The sequence below is a fragment of the Mytilus californianus genome, unplaced genomic scaffold (genome assembly GCF_021869535.1).
Source record: "Mytilus californianus isolate M0D057914Y unplaced genomic scaffold, xbMytCali1.0.p SCAF_10, whole genome shotgun sequence".
Classification (NCBI taxonomy): Eukaryota; Metazoa; Mollusca; class Bivalvia; order Mytilida; family Mytilidae; genus Mytilus; species Mytilus californianus.
The window spans coordinates 35,987,404-36,001,378 of record NW_026262582.1 but is presented as its reverse complement, the minus strand read 5'-3'; the positions used below and the strand labels follow the sequence as shown (position 1 = coordinate 36,001,378).

Below are 13,975 nucleotides of genomic sequence, written 5' to 3'. Positions count from 1 at the left end.
TATACAACAATATAAATAATTTAATAATGTGTCGGAAATTGAAAAATAGATGTCTAATATATGAGCTATAGGTTTTAAATTGATTTATATACTTTAAACTATAAATTCGGAACTATTATTGTTCATGGACTTGTTAAACAGTTATAAAAAAGAAACTTAAACAGTACACTAATTATTAGGTTGACCTTTCGATCTGTTCGTTGACCTTTCGATCTGTGCGTTGATCTCAGTAAGGCTGGATGGGTGTATAGTTGTTTAACGTCTGCTGGTTAATTTTACATGCATTCCAGGACGAGAAAATGTTAATGTAATATAAATATGAATCCTGCTTTTTTCTTGACCGACATATATTGATCAATATTTTTAGAGTGCTAGTTCATAAAGTCACTGACCACAGAAAGACCTGTCACCCTACCAGGACAACAGGACGAGAAAATATTAATGTGATATGAATACAAACCTTGCTTTGTTCTTGACCGACATGTTGAGACGTATTTTTAACGTGTTAGTTCACGAGATAACAGTCCATAGGAAGACAATTAACCCTTCTCGGACACATTTTTTTGACTCTGAGCCGACCAGTCTTTGCTTCTACACTTGAAAACAAGTTTTCATGTCGTTTGAGTGACCTTACCGGTGATCAAACTACGACCTTCCGCACTTTAGGCGCAAGAATCCACGAAGGCGGCTCTGTAAAGTAATAATACACGATGGATGAAGTTCCTGGGAGTAGTTTTTTTAAAAACTCATATATAGGGATATTTAATTGAAGCTTTAGATTAGGTAAATTGATAACAGTAAATGTGTGATTAAATTGTTAAAAAAAAACAAATTTGTTTTATATATCGCTTTTCACAAGTTTATTCTTTCTATTTTGATAGCAGTGGTTTAAAAATGTTAACTATCTACCGCCGCAAGTCATTAAATAAGGTAAATATTTCACATTACAGTTTTTAAAAGAGCGGGAAGTCCAGAATGACATTTTACAATGCAGTTAACACCTCTTGTTTATGAAATATTTGCAAGATAAAATAAATTTCTGGAGCTTTTATAGGTTGCTTTTCGGTATGGGATTTGTGCATTGTTGAAGGCCGTACGGTGACGTATAGTTGTTAACTTCTACGTCATTTTGTCGCTGGTAGAGAGCTGGCAATCATACCACATCTCTTAATTTTTATATCAATGATTTTATCCTGTTATTTTGCGCAATTTCGTCTTTCTCTTTACTGGAAAATCACAAACCATTTAACTCTTACAGCAATAAAAGATCATCAAAATAAGCCATGAGTCTCGAAAAAGTTGAGCGCATAATATATTTTGAGGTAGCTTTCAGTAAATGAGAGTATTCTTTCATGCATATTATTCAGTATCGTTCAGTTGGTAGTTGTCGTCTGTAAGACCCATTTGGTTTAAACTGCTCATAAACATTAAATGCGTATGACTTTCAATCTCAAGGGCACCTAGCTGCTGTAGGTTATTTATACCGCCTCGGTGGTCTCGTGGTAGCGTGTTCGCCTGGAGTGCGGGAGGTCGTGGGTTCGAACCCTGACGGGTAAAGCCAAAGACTTTAAAATTGATATTTGCTGGTTCTCCGCTAAGCACGCGGCATTAAGGAGTAAGAGCAAAGACGACATGTCGGCTCGGAGTCAGAATAATGTGTCCGGGTAAGGTGACACGTCTTCCTTGCGGACTGTTACCTTGTTGAACTAGCACGTTAAAAATCCGGCTCAGCGTGTCGGTCTAGCACAAAGCAGGGTTAATATCCATATTACATTAACATGTTGTCGTCCTGAATACGCAAATCAATTTGCTACGTTAAGCAGCCATCCATCATCATCATCATTTGAAGGTTATTAAGGAAACGCGTTTATCCTGTAACCGAATGAGCCACATGCATCGAGCCCGATAGCACACCTGAAAGTCAATAGCGATAAAAATGCTTGGCGAAACATTTTTGTTGCAGTTCATTTTCAATAACACTGGTTGATTGTTGTCATTAGATAGGATAGGTGTTCTTTGTCTGTTAGGCTCTAACAGATTGACAACAAGGATGACTCAGATACCCGTATGTTGCAAGGGAGAAACTAGGCTATCGTTGCAGGGGACAATAACTATCTAGATAGACCGATTTTTTTTTCATTTCAAGTAGATTGATTGATTAATTTGCATGTTTAAGTTCGAGTAGTAAATATTGCATGAACATTAAAAACTAAAACAAATTAACATAAATTTTAATAAGCTATGCACAGGGGATCGACTAGGAATGTAGTGATAATCTGATAAAGAATCTCTCATTGAATTGTACACATTTAAGATAATTTGATCTAGTGATATGGTTCATAAAAACCATATCACTAGATCAAATTATCTATAAAATTATGGTAAAGACCATCGCACATCAGCGAACGGACCATCGCACTTCGGCGCAGACCATCGCACTTCAGCGTGACCATCGCACTTCAGCATCCCAATCGCACCTCCGAGTCCTACACATGTCTTATGAAGGAGTCGAGATGGTATAAGTAATTACATAAATAAGATTATAATACTAAATTTTTCAAGAATTTTTTGTATTGTTTGCACATACATTTTTAAACATGTGACACCGACTAAAAATTTCAAAGTAACTTCAGTAAGAAGCTCAGTTGGTTAAACGGGTTTCTAGTGTCGAGCTGCCTTTATAAATAAAATAAAAAAACGCGTACTTCATCAACTTTTAAAAATATGTATGACGCACATGATAACACTGAAGAATCATTGAACTTTTAGGTGCAATAACACGGGAATACACATGAACAACATAATGAAGACAATGATCTTTAATCTGCAAAATAAAATATGAAGTGCGTCATAATGTGCAAATTTTAACGCACATGAGGATGTGTGAAAACGCTCAATAAAATTGATATTTTGGATGTTGTTATGTAATTATGACCTTCTTTCAAAATTATCAAACAAATAAAAACCCCTTTTTACTGACTTTTGGTCATTTCCTGTATGTATGTATATGTGCGGGATGTGTGTGTATGTGAGGTGAAAGGAGTAAAACATTATTTGGTAAATGCTCATGTTTTCAGAATTCAGAAAAAAACGTTATAAATTATTTTGATAATTTCCTGTCTTTATGTGTATGTGCGGGATGTGTGTGTATGTGAGGGGAAAGGAGTAAAAACATTATTTGGTAAATGCTCATGTTTTTCGGAATTCAGAAAAAACGTAAATTATTTTGATATTTTCCTGTCTGTATGTTTATGTGCGGGATGTGTGTGTATGTGAGGGGAAAGGAGTAAAAACATTATTTGGCAAATGCTCATGTTTTCAGAATTCAGAAAAAACGTTACAAATTATTTTGACTCCTAATTTTATTTGAATAATTGAAGCCACTGTAGTTCCTTTTTAAGAAGAATATAAGATGTAGGAAAGACTGAAAATTCCCTTTGAATCCCTTTTAATAACAGAATAAAATCGTGTCATGATTTATCTTCAGGTATAGTACTTTTAGTTAAGAATTGTTAAATTTCCACTTCTCATAAAAGGAACTACATGTACTTACAACAGGGTAAATGGACATGCGTACTACTAATATTTTCTTTGCAAGAAAAACAACCGAGTACTCGTCTGCTCAGCGTAATTTCATCACGTAGAACAACTGCATGTATAAGTTCAAGATTAACAGGGAAAGGGGAAAGCCCCACTGAAACAAGTAACACCTCGATTCACGTTTATATATTGTTTTGATGATATATATATATTTTCCCATGTAATGATCAGATATTGTCACGGTCCAATGCTCAATGATAGGTAATTTATGATGAAAAATCTATACGTTTTTCTTTAGTCGAACCATGGTGTCTTGAATGAACGTTGGATATTTTTTTAGGAATAGTAAGTCCTTTCTCTTATTTTAAAAACTTGACATTTCCGGAGTTTTTTTTTCTAAAAGTAAATATTTATTTATGAAGTATACATAGTTTATGGGGAAAACACGACAATAAGTTATTTATGTTTTCTAGTCATCTTGTCAACGTGAACGAAATCAATTGTAATAATTTCTGAAAGTAAATATTAACCTTTAGAAAAACAGTTACTGTAGCTCGTAAACAAATTGTAAAAAGTAAAGTGATATTCTTGTAAAATTGAAGGTTGGTTGATGGTACAAAAAAAAGGAGAACAATGCAAAATAAAGCAGATATCTTACATATCTTTTGACACGTAATGTTTCCATCTAATTTTTGCCAAAATTACTGATTTAGTTAGTCAAAAGCAAAATTGAAAGAAATGTATCCAAGCACCATGTTTGAGCATGCTTGTATTTTTGTTACTCTTGCAATAGTGTTTAATTAAATAATTTATTGAAATAATTATTGTATGAATATTGAGATGTGATAAATTGGCAAATATTCTTTATCTAATTGTCATGCACAGTTCTATATATGAACACGTACTGTAGTAAATTTTATGTGCTAATTAACTTTGTACATTCTTCCAAAAATAACTCTAATTATAAACAAAAGATGTAAATGTATTTAAATGGATTTCATGTTTGGCAATTGTTATTGTATGTTTTACTCAACTTTCAATATCCGTCAATACAAAAGTTGCATAAAACATATTTGTTTTCTTCTTTTTTAAAACTTGTTATTTGATAAAATGGAATAAATTAACTTGACACATTTATTAATTCAATTTAAGGTGGTACCCAACACCTTGACTAATATTAATTTGGCTCGTTTAATTTTCATAAAATTTTGACCAAATGTTTACTTTGACCCTTTGACAAAAATATAAAAATTTCAAAAAATTTGAACCAACCACTTTATCAGAAAAATTTCATTGGTTATATAGCAGTTTGACAAACACCAATTTTGATCATTGAGAAGCTTAATATTTCCTTAACAATACAACATAATTAAAACGTTTAGCTGATTTTTACAGAGTTATCTCCCTGTAGTGTTAGGTACCACCTTAAGATAAATGTAGATGTACTAATTCGCCGTTTCGGAATCTAAAGGACTATGGGTAATTTCACTGTACACCAAAATAACGTTACGCCATTGGAATCGCACGTTTTAGTGTACGCTTTTGAAAATTTTACCAACAGCGCATTATTTTCTGAAACGGTACATAAATATCAATCAATCGATTATTGGCCTCTTGTAATCATAGCTAAGATGCTTAATAAGCCACTGACTGGTAATTATACTTCACAAGCACGTGAGGGCCAATAAAAATGTTTTCCGATACTTCGTCTGATATAGACTGAGGGAACAAAATTGTATCAATATCTTACTGAAATCAGTTTTCTTATAAAAGTGCATTATAATATTTTAATGCAGTCTTTTGCATAGAGAATTAGAGAACGTTTGAACGGTCTAACTTATCAAACAATACTAGCCCCCTTCTCTACCCACGTATCCCCCTTTCCCCCGAAAAAAGTTCCATGTCTTTCTTGAGGCGAGTACAAATAACAGTACAGTAAGAATCAATTAATACATAAAAAGAGGCATGCCAACGCAACATTTCGTGAACTGCTCCTTTTCTTGAAAGGTCTGACCAACGTGACCTACGATAAGCCAAAATCTAAGTGCAAGTACCTTGACATTGCATTTTTACTTACTTTTCAATTTATCATGGATTTCATTCAGGCCATATTTATAATCCACTTTGGCACGTATTTGCCTCTCAGTTTTGGTATGTATATTGTTTAAGTTTTACAACACATTTCATGGCTATTGTAAACACTTTTCCAGTCATTTAACGAGACGATTCAACAATTAGAATAAATAAATATAGGTCAGGAATGCACTTGTTTATTTTCATGAGCTTTTAAGGTTGGGATTGAACCGAGATCTTTTGTGTAAAGCCTCATGAACATTTGTAATAAAACAATATCACATGATTATTACGACGTAACGATAATCGGTGACGTATATATTGCCATATTTATTGCAATAATCCCGTCTTTATTGAGATGTCTACTTTAAACATACAGAATGTTTGTACCATTTATAACAATAAATTTCGTAAATAAAAATGTAAAACTGAAATTACAATAGAAAGTATTTACGCTATCATACTAAAAGGCACAAAATCAAAAATAAAATAAAATGCAAAAAACGCAACAGTACGTACATCGGAAACAGAAATCCGAACTCTGACATAAGAATCTTTTCAAGTTTGACAAATATTGCGCATCAAAATCTGCATTAAAATGTTTTATGAAAATCTACAATCATGACATAATAACTTGTATGCTCTTAAACTGATTGATTTATAGATTGATATTGTTATAAAATGATTCAACTTTTTTTGTTTTTAATTTATCGATCTGTAAAGTACACGGACCCACTATTCGTTGACTGAATTAATATCACAGTATATAACGAAGTGGGATTGAATTAACATAGTACGAAAACGAAAAGTCTCCGATGTAGATAATGCAATACTTATATTAACAATTTTTAAAGTACACAGACCAATTGTTCTTTGACTGAATTAATATTAGTAGTATATAACGAAGTGGGATTGAATTATCATACGAAAACGAAAAGTCTTCGATGCAGATAATGAAATAGTTATATTAACATCATACGTGAGTATATATTAATTTGCGTATAGAAATAACTTTATTTACTTATAGATGTTACCATTAGTGTATCAACAGCGACATGTCGCACGTTTAGATCTATAATTGGATATTAATTGCTATGTAATTAAAAGATGATAGATTTTACATTTTTGCTTTAAAACGAAGGTCAATATTTATATCTTCAACTTTTTTGTTTGTTTTGTGTTTATGAATGACTGTTTTACAAAGATATGGATAATAGTATTCTAATTTACTTTCTCTGTGGCATTTGCTGTTTAGGAGCAAATGCAACAGCTAGTCAACCTGGAGTCCAATCTGTCTCGGTAGGGTTAAATGTCTTACTGTGGACTATTACATTCTACCTTGTGACTAGCAAGTCAAACTCCGACTCAATGCTCCGGTCTTATACAAGGCAAAGTTAATATTCATTTTTCATTCTGAATAAGGGGGTTGAGTCTTATTCAACCATCTGCGTCATAGCAAGGTGTACTCGATCTACAGTTTTATAGAGGGTTTGTAATTTATTGTCAGTGCGCTAAACAAGTGTTTAACGAAAACTCGTCGTCGTGTATGCTCACTACTAAAAGTTATTAAAGCCAACTTATAGTACCAAAAAACATTGAAAGTTTAAACTCCCGTAAACAAACAAACAAACAAACATACTAATTATCAGTTTCGGGTGAAACGTAACAACATCCTATTGCTTTTTGTGATATAGAAACATAACCTTGAGCTTGTATTAAATGAAATATAATTAAAACTGTCTTTTTATGATCAAATATAATAGTTCTTTTTATTTAATAAATCATAAGATATAACACGATTTAATTAGCACTTATGAATATTCATAGAATTATTGACTTATTAGGAAATTATGCAAATAAAGGAAGTTGTAATTGTATTAGAAGTTTAAATTCCTCTCATAACTGGTGTTTTCACAATGGAAATCAGTCTGACATGAAGATTGAAATATGTTGATTCATGAAAATAACTCCGACTGCCATCACCAACAAAACTATTTGCAATGTTGAAATTATTTTCATTTACTCGTCAGACAAACTAAATTTAAACATCCAATGTAAAATAGTCCTGCAAAGATATAGATAAATCACAGTTTTTTTTCTTTATAATTACAAGAACATGTGATATCTGTATAATCAAAAGAAAAAGCGGGGAATATAAGGATTATTAATCATTCTGGAAAATTACATAACATACACCCACAATGTCCATAGCATGGGTACATTTGTCAAAAGTAGGGGTTTACCACAGGATGATTAGTCATCGATATACGCAACAAATAAAATGAGGAAACAAAAATCTTTAAGTAAAATCCCCTAGTGATCTGAATTCAAAAACCAAACAAACAAAACATTTTATGTTGGTGTAGTTGAATTTCAAAGACAAAATAATCATTCACCGAAAAATGTAAAAAGTGATCTGTTAATTAATAACCTTTTTCTGGCCTCATCAATTCATGACCCCGGATATATCTCAATCACGTTACATGGACAATGTAAATGAAGCGTTAGTACATCAAACTTGTACAAATGTCGAAACATTACCATGTTAACATTACTATTTTATATCATAATATAAGTACCTGTGAACAAGACAAATATGTTTTCACTCATATATACATGTTTAGTATTAATAAAGACAAGTGTTAATTCAACAAAAAAGATATTTGTTTTTTTCAAGGCTAACACGTGATTATGAAAAATTAAACTTGCACACATGAAAAGTGCAAGAAGCCTAAAATCTAACTTAAATGTGAAAATTTAAAAGTTTTATAATTAAAAAAGTGAAAAAATACGTATACTTAATCATTAAAACGTGTTAAGAAACGTTCATGTATTACCGATTTATTTTCGTCTAGTTATATGTTGAATAAAGGTACTAACTAACATAGATTCTCTATAGAGCCATCAATAAGGCAGCAACCTAGCTGCACAATCATACCAAAACAACTTTTGTATAAGACATCATTTTTTTTTCGCAATCACGAAATAAAATTTTTTGTTTTAAGTATGTGTAACAACATTTTTTTTTTATCGAAGTTAAACTTAACAACAAATTTCCTTCCTTAAACTCTTGATAATCTTTAAATCTGACTATTGGGCAATTCAACATGAATTGCATATGACCCATAGTACTATAATAACCCATTTCGGAGTACCTGATGTCATTTTGATTTAATAATTGTTTGTGTTCGCTGTACGTATAATGGTCTTGCTTCTAAAGTTTTTTATTAGCTCACCTGGCCCAAAGTGAGTTTTTCTCATCCCTTGGCGTCCGTCGTCCGTCGACGTCTGTTAACTTTTACAAAAATCTTTTCCTCCGAAACTACAAGGCCAAATTTAACCAAACTTGGCCGCAATCATCATTGGGGTATCTAGTTAAAACAAAATGAGTTCGATGACCACGCTTGCCACCAAGATGACCGACATGGCTAAAAATAGAACATAGAGGTAAAATGCAAGTTTTGTCTATTATTTTGATAACCGTTATAAATAGAGAAAATCTGGCGGGAGCAGAAATGTTCAAAATGTTGAGCTCTACCAATTGGCCATATACGTTAAAACTGTCAGGCGACTTCTTATAGGAGTTATTGCCCTAAAATGACAAATTTAACCTTTTTTTTTCATTGTTGCCACTTATCTTGAAAAACTAAAAAAGATAAGAGATAACCTTTAAATGGCAAAAATAAAACAACCCATAACTTCTCCGTTGAAATACATTATGAAACGTTTAAAAATGGAACTAATTCCATAATCTACAGTACATAACATTGTAAATATTTAGACAATTTTCTTTGATGATCATGCAGTATATGGAAAAAATAGTATCCATTTCCTAATGTGCGCCACTTTGTTAGTGATCGAAATATAAAAAAATTAAATGAGTAGCCTTGTTTTTGGGTGAATATCGCTTTTTTCATAAATTGCATGATTGAAGTGTGGAATACAAAATAGCTGTTGCAAAAGAGTAAGATGCATGACTATTGCTAAGGTAAACACCAACAGAACAAAACATATAGTAGAAAATGTCAAGAATATTAACATTTAAATAATTCAAATAGGGACCCTCGTACATAACGGGCAGGTATGCGGTCAGGCATTATATGTCCATACAAGCAATAAAACAACATATAACATGAGTTATATTACCTTGAATTAACATTAATATTGAAAAGTATTATCATAGTAATACAACAGGGATGTCCATTACACGATCATGTATATAGTCATTACATATGATTAACTTTTCAATTTACAAAAAGTATTCGAAGAATACGTTTCAATCATCAGGAAAACTTTTTAATTAATTTGCATTTATTTGGTTTTTTTAACTACTAGTATTGTGAAAATATCGTATTGGAATTTTAATAAAAGACTTCATCAGCAATTGGTACACAATAATAATTAGATTGCTAATTCGATAAATTCAATTCTGCGTTTATCGTTTATAGTTTTACTTTTTACCTTTTATCTGTTAATTTTATAGGTTTGAAATGTATTTACATTCAAATAATTTTCTGATAGATAGTACAAATCCTTTTCATAATTTAAAACAAAAATCTAGGTTATTAATTTCATGATTTAATGCACGAGGAACCACACAAAAATTTGAAATCAGCATGAAGTACCAGTCACATTTTATTAATTAACAGTTAATAAAGTAATAAGTTTTATTAATGGTTTTCGTTGTACAATACTTCAATCAATAAATGATTTAAAGTGATTTATTATAACAGTTTGTCATACAGGGTTCATTTTAACATTAGTGTATTTCAATGAATCAATTTTTGCAATCGTCGTTTAAATAATACACTTTTTTTGCATTTGCTATTCATAACACATTCCTTGAAGGTTGAATTCTTTTGTATATCTTTTATCAAAACCATCATAGTAATGAAGTTAAAAACAACAAAAACAAGAACAAAAACAAACAATTTGGCGCCCTTTTTGATTCGTAAAAGACTACAACATATCTATAAACAAGAATATGTGTCCATATGATACGATGCGCCACTTGCACTGTCATGTTAGGCGAAGCTCGTAGTCTGGGGTCAAAACACTTACAAATATTTAAAATAGTTCACTTCATAATCAACATGTGTACTACGTTTTAAGTGTATGAAACCAAAACTTTATGGTAAACTAGCATACACTAAAACTTTAACTTAACCTTGCCAAAAATCTTTATGACCTTACTTAAAAAAACTTTATACAAACTTCAACAAAAACCTTAAAACCTAACTTAAAAGAAGAACTCGAACCTTACTTCAACAAAAAACGTTAATCTACCATAAACAAAAAACTTTACCCTTATCAGAAAACAGTTAAATCTCCGTCACATCCATTGGTATATATTTAAAAAAGATCACATCTTAAGAAAAAAACGTGTAATAAACATAAAGGAGATGTGAAGGTTTGAGTTACCTCAATTTATAAAATCAGGCTAATATGAGCATGCTTTGAAATGCTTTTTATGATATGAGATCCGTAAGTGCTTTAGGCTTGTACAAGGTGTTATATTAGTACTCGGGGAAAGGGAAGTTGTGGATAAAAGATGCAAACTACTCATAACATTTTCCACAAATTCTTGTTTTGGATCGTCTTTTTTTTATCGTTTTTAGAATACTTAAATTAAGTTACACAACGTTTTGATCTGAAGATCCATTAACTTTAAATTCGGTGGGACATCTCAGGTGTGTGCCTCCTCAGAAATAAACGGGATAATAATTGAAAGAAGGTCACCAATAGAATATTATCTGATATAAAGATGATAAACCAATGCTTTTTATTCAAATATATAATAAATCAGTAATAAATCAGAAGACATAGTAAGGAAACAACAGGAACTACACAAACTCCAAACCGTACAGCATGTGTAGTTTATTTATCAACATTATAAGCATTTTTTTAATATGCACCCATCATTCATCCTACGATTCAAAAGTCGTAGGCAGTCGAGAATGTCAATTAATAGGCAACAGTAGTCCATCGATGTTCACATCTCGTGAATCCGATCTGAATATACAATCAAATAAACCTACAGAAGGATCGAATGATTCGAGCGTCACTGATGAGTCTTTTGTAGACGAAACGAGCGTCTTGGTATCTTTGCTGAATTCATATAATTCATGTTATGTTCTTCTCATATATTTTATGACGGTATAATACTAAACGTCTAACAGGAGGGATTGTGCCTGATATTCATATGATGAAGACATAATCTTTCAATCAGTTAAATTGAGGTCTGGAGCTGGCATGTCAGTAACTGCTAGTAGTCTGTTGTTATTTATGTATTATAGTCATTTTGTTTATTTTCTATTCTGACAACGGACTCGGACTTCTTTTAAACTGAGTTTTACTGTGCGTACTGTTGTACGTTTGTTTTTTCTAGATTGGCTAGAGATATAGGGGAGGGTTGAGATCTCAAAAAACATGTTTAACCCCGCCGCATTTTTGCGCCTGTCCCTAGTCAGGAGCCTCTGGCCTTTGTTAGTCTTGTATCATTTTTGATTTTAGTTTCTTGTGTATAATTTGGAGTTTAGTATGACGTCCATTATCACTGAACTAGTATACATATTTGTTTAGGGGCCAGCTGATGGACGCCTCCGGGTGCGGGAGTTTCTTGCTGTATTGAAGACCCATTGGTGGCCTTCGGCTGTTGTCTGCTCTATGGTCGGGTTGTTGTCTCTTTGACACATTCCCCATTTCCATTCTCAATTTTATATACCTCATAAAAAGGCGGAAAATACTAAAGGAAGAATCTATCTCAAACCTACAAAATCATTCCAGGAAACGACGAAGAGACAAACAACCATATTAAAATCTCTTTAAAGACTGAGGAACGAGTAAAGGAAATGTGTCGACAGGGTTCGTGTGTCTTACAACCATGGATCACACGCCATTTGAATCCACGCTCAGTCAAAATCTCAGTATAAGGAATATGACTGTGTCGGTAAATATACAGATCAGACTACTACTCTGGTATTTAAAGACCTCAGACCTCGAAACATGTTTTTCAATATATCCGAAGGTGAAATTAAGGGATTTCATAAATGTTGTTTCTTCCGATATGATTTCTATGTGCTGATAGTGCACAATTCTTGATATTTCATATGATTCGAAGGAAAACCTTTTCTGGCGAATGGAATGACGGTGAAATTAAATAAATCGGAATATGTTTATTTCTCCCACCCTTCAATGCTTTTCGTTCAAAGTCTATCTTATTTTCACTCTACGTTTTGTCTTATTATGTGAATATACTCATATATCGAACCAAATTCTATATATTCTTTTCAAGAATTGTTCGAAGGTTTTTTTAGATATCCCTAATTCCTATTCAGTACAAACGGCAAATCAAACACCATAAGTCAAAGACAAACAGAACCGGAAACCGCAAAAAACAAAAAAAAGCCACAGCGAAGAAACAAAACTACCTGTAAAGCACTTTACAGAAAACCAAATATTGAGCAACTTGAACCCCAGCAAACAATTGGGCTCGAACTAGGAACACCCGTTGTATTACTTATGACAAGTAAACATCCAGTGATAAGTCACATCTGGTAATGTCTGACATAATTGTGACAACGAATCATTAGTAGTCAGCTTGAAAGGCATAGGCCCATCTTATACAGAATTTATGATATATGAAGGCTGTATTTGATGCATGACATTTTAAAAAGAAGGAATTAAGAACAACCATTGGAATGAAAGCAGTCATAATCGCACGAATTGCAAAGTGATACCAGGCGCGCCAACAGGTTTAAGGCATTATTTGAAATTTCGTATTCATATCCCATTAATCAAATATAAAAAAATTGAAAATAACACGTAATAAATTTCATGCGTCTGTCGCTTTTCTGGATTTACCTTCATCAGGAACGCTCAAAGCCGAATATTTGAAAGACAAGGATGTATAAGAACCGAAAATGTTGAAGAGCTATAAACCAAAAAGGACATACAAAATAGCCAAATCCATCTAAGGCCAACTATCAAAGATATCATAGATATGTTTTCCTTGCACAACACAAAACTTTTTTTTGCCTATAACATGTTGACTTTTGCTAAAGTTGAACTGGTTTTCCTGTAAAAAAACGATGGTAAACATTAGATTTGTGTTGTAATGATTTACAACACGCTGAAAATTCAAACTCTTTGTTGTTTTTCAATTGTTTTCTATACTAGTCTCGTCTTGCAAATCTTCACTTGCCTTATAAGACACTGACATGTTTTATTTGAAAATAATATACTAGGATACATATCAAAATCACAAACATTTCATAGTTGCATTATCAACTTACTGCATGTAGTGATACGTAATGTTTGCGATTTTCTTGATCTAATGAATGTGCGAGAGTTTTTTTTGAGA

The 13,975-nt window shown here is 32.2% G+C and overlaps 1 protein-coding gene across 3 annotated transcripts in view; it reads left to right on the top strand.

The window, feature by feature from the left end:
• The first annotated feature begins 3,847 nt into the window (after window positions 1-3,847).
• LOC127718034 (uncharacterized) overlaps window positions 3,848-13,975 on the top strand; it is a 55,999-nt gene continuing 45,871 nt past the window's right edge. For all 3 annotated transcript variants that reach the window (XM_052223928.1, XM_052223929.1, XM_052223927.1), the window contains exon 1: window positions 3,848-3,885. The gene's annotated coding sequence lies outside the window, so the exon portion shown is untranslated. The remainder of the gene's footprint in view (window positions 3,886-13,975) is intronic.